Here is a 3736-nt window from a genome sequence, read left to right as displayed (position 1 = left end):
AAGGGGATGAGGATGGAGCGGAAGTAGAGAGCGGGGCCGTGGAACATTAGTGACAGTGCCGGGGTGGGGAGCCCAAGCCAGGGGAGCTGCCCAGCAGCGAGGGCCTGAAGCACTCCATCACCCCCCCAGGTCTGGGAGAGGAGGGAAATTGGATGCCTGTCACCCCCCCGAGGCACCCTCCCACTCTTAGGGGGCAGGACCTGCGCACCACAGAGGTCATGGAGGCCTGTCCCACCAGGCTGCGTGTGGAGCTGGGGGTCCCTCCCCAGGGTGATGGTAGGGTGGCCATGGACCCAAACCTGCTGCTGCAGCTCGCCCAGCAGATGGGCTGGGGGGATGCTGTGCCTCACAGGGACAAGGTGCTGAGACAACCCAGGGCCAGGTCCAGAAGTGTCCCCACCACTGCCTGCAGTGGCGCTGCAGGTGCCAGGGAAATGCCTCAGTGGGGTAAGGGTCCCACTGCCACTCTTGGGGGGCTGGGGGTCCCTAGGGTACTGCAGCACAGCCAGGGGGGCCACTGATGCCGCTGGGGTCTGGGGATCCCGTGGGAATTGAAGCAGGGGGGACACACTGATGCCATTGGAGGGTTGGGGATCCCACTGCTACTTTGGGGACCTAGGGATCCCCTAGGTACTGGAGGGGAATAGGGGGCTGTTAAGTTAAAGGATCTGAGTTGGTTTGTCCCTTTGGCAATGACACCTAGAGAGCACAAGTCCCTGCTGGTGCTGGACGTGCCCAGAGAGAGGCCATCCCGCAGCTCCTCGGCTCTCCTACAACTCCTGAAGATGGTGCTGGCTCAGCTGATCTGCGATGGAGAAAAACTCTGCTACCTCTGGAGCAGTTCGAGTCACTAGAACAGTGACTCTTGTCCTGCTCTCACTGTGGGCGAACACACTGTCTTCGTTTGCCCTCCCCAAGGGACACAGGCAGGTGGTCTAGAAAAATGTAGCTCCTTTCCAGCAGGCACAGCATCTCCCTGATAATGAGACACACACAGACACAGAGCCAAAACCTCCCTTTCATCTGCGAACTCTGGAAGCATGAGAATTTTCCTTATCCAAGTGAATTTGCAGGCAGCAAGTCCTGGGCAGGGCTGCCCAAGAGCTTCATCTTCCAGGCAGATGCTGGTGGGTCTCCACTCCTGATACAGCAGGATTTGGTGTCAGGGGAATGAGCGAGCTCCCACAATGGCCCAGACGTCACTGCTGTCCCTGGGGCAGAGAAGCAGCTGCGCAAAGTGCTGGGATGAGACTGTCCCAGGATGCTGAGACACCTTCCACTGGAACAGGTTGCTCCAAGCCCCATCCAACCTGGCCTTGAATACTTCTAAGGATGGGGGCAGCCACAGCTTCTCTGGGCAACCTGTATGTTTCTCCACCCTCAGTGTAAAAAATTTCTTCCTTGTATCTAGTCTGAATCTCCCTTCTTTCAGTTTAAAACCATCACCTCTTGTCCTATCATGACAGGACCTGCTAAAAAGTTTGTCCCCATCTTCCTTATAAGCCCCTTTAAGTACTGAAAAGCTGCAGTAAGGTCTCCCCAGAGCAGAGGGTCAGAATCCCCTCCCTGCCCTGCTGCCTATGCTGGGGATGAGCCTGGACAAGCCCTGTGGCTGCTCCAGCCCACGCAACAGACCCTGCAGCTGAACCAGAGCCCCAGCCAATGCTGGGACAAGTCACCCCCAGACACAAGAAGAAATGGGCATGCATGTCAGCTCATTTAGGAAAGGAGGACAAGGAGTCCAAAGCAGGGTTACCACAGGAACAGGAGGAAGAGGCAGACCAAGAGATAACCACTCAATCCCTGTTCCTGTATGAGCTGTGGGATATGTGAAAATATTTCAGCTGTCATCCAGGTGGGTTCATTATCACCTGGCTGCTCCAATGCTGGAATAACTGGGTTAGTATCATGGAATTAGAAACTAGGGAAGCCAGGCAGCTGGAATTGCTTTCTAGGGAAGGGGGTATTAACAAGGCAATTGGAAGAGGGACACAGGCCCTCATCCTCTGAAGGCGACTCCTGCCAAGAGTGAAGAAAAGGTATTCCTACAGGGGAGATGTTGTTATGTTGCCCAGGCAAGTGGACCACGATGGAGAGAGGTATCCAGTACCTGAAGGAACTGGCCATGCTCAACACGGTTTCTGATGACACGAACAACACACAGTTACCCACAGAGCCAGACAAAGCTCAGTGCACGTGACCCACGTGGAAGAACTTCGTACGGAGCCACCACTCTCATTTCCCAGCTCATTGGCAGTGATGGCCTGGAGAGACAAAGTGGCAACCATGGTGGATGAAGTGGCTCATCAGCTCCAGGAGCATGAAGACAATCTCTCTTCCTCCTTCATCTTCCCTGCGGAGAAAATGCCCTGGGAGTTCCAGCATTTCAGGGAGGAATGTCCTACTCCCACCCATATGGACCAGCCTCTCAGCTACAAACAGCAGGCACCCTTTCGCTCAAGGGAGGATAGGGGATTTGGGGCAGGCAGCCCAGCTGTTCTGGTGGTTTGCACCTTCTCTAAGAGGGGGACCACAAACCAGTAGTTGTTACTTGTGCCTGGAAAACCAGTCCATCCCCCCCGAGCACTTGGGAACTGACCCTACCCAGCTTAGGCAGGCACCCCTCTCATTCGCCTCTACCCCCTGGGTTCTGCAGGACCAGTCCAGCACCCTGCAGACCCTGTAGGAACAGAACCCACTCATGGACAGCTCCAGGGGTCAATCAGTGGTTTCAGACTAATGGCAGAATGACAAACACAGAGCAGCAGCACAATTATCTGGGTTGAAATGGCAGCAAACCCAGGAACTCACCAGTTCTTGTGTGAGGTGTGGGATGCAGATACTGGACAGTGCATGGAGTGGTGCAATGCTGTTGCTGGGGACACTAGTACAAGGTTGAGATTGAGGACTGGGGCAGGCAGAAGGAAGGTGAGCTGCAGGCTGAGGAGGAAACAGTGCTCTGTGTTCACCTCCATTTATGCTGAAGGCCATACTACGGTCTCGGCCAAACAACTTCAATTTCTGGGCATATTTGGCACACTGCAATGCTTTGTCCTGGTCTCAGGTCATTGGTCAGGGCTGGAAACCCTCAGCTGATGGCCTGAGCAGTGTTCTGGTTTAGCTTGGTGTAACTTGTCTTTCTACCTGTGTCGGCATTTGCTAGTCACCTGTGTCTTCCTCTTTGGAGGAATGATCTTTAGGAAGTTCTGCAGCACAAATCTTCTCCCTTCATCAACCCATCACAGCATGCTTGCATTTAATGCTGCTGCTCAACATTCTTTCCTCTCAGAGCTGTGAGTAGACTCTCCACCTGGAGGAGAGCTGTTCACCTCGTGAAGAAAACGCCAGGAGCAGACGAACTGCGGCTAAATGTGGACCCAATGGCCATGACTAGTTGCCACAGGCCAGAGGTCACTTTTGGTCTTGCTGCTGGGGAGGTTGAGCTCCATGAAGTTCACATTCCTCTTCCCAGGGAGCACCAGCGTGGTCATGCCAGGAGCCTGTCCTAGGTGTGGGGAAGCATAGTGGGGGCAAGAGACGGGTGTCCTCCCCTGTGGGACTTGACACTGGTGTGGAGCAGGAGCTGCAGGGAGCCTTCAACCGGGCTGGAGTGTCCCCAAGGGGGTGCCGGGGACCATGGGGGAGACCAAGGGCCCAGAGCCTCACAGGGCTGGGGCTGGAGGGAAGCACAGGGCGCTAGCCATGGAGTCATGGCAGAGCCCATGTCCCGTCGTGT

Source organism: Manacus vitellinus, unplaced genomic scaffold (assembly GCF_001715985.3).
Source record: "Manacus vitellinus isolate BGI_N305 unplaced genomic scaffold, ASM171598v3 scaffold_105_pilon, whole genome shotgun sequence".
NCBI classification, from domain to species: Eukaryota; Metazoa; Chordata; class Aves; order Passeriformes; family Pipridae; genus Manacus; species Manacus vitellinus.
The sequence above is the reverse complement of the archived record's forward strand: the minus strand, read 5'-3'. Positions refer to the sequence as shown.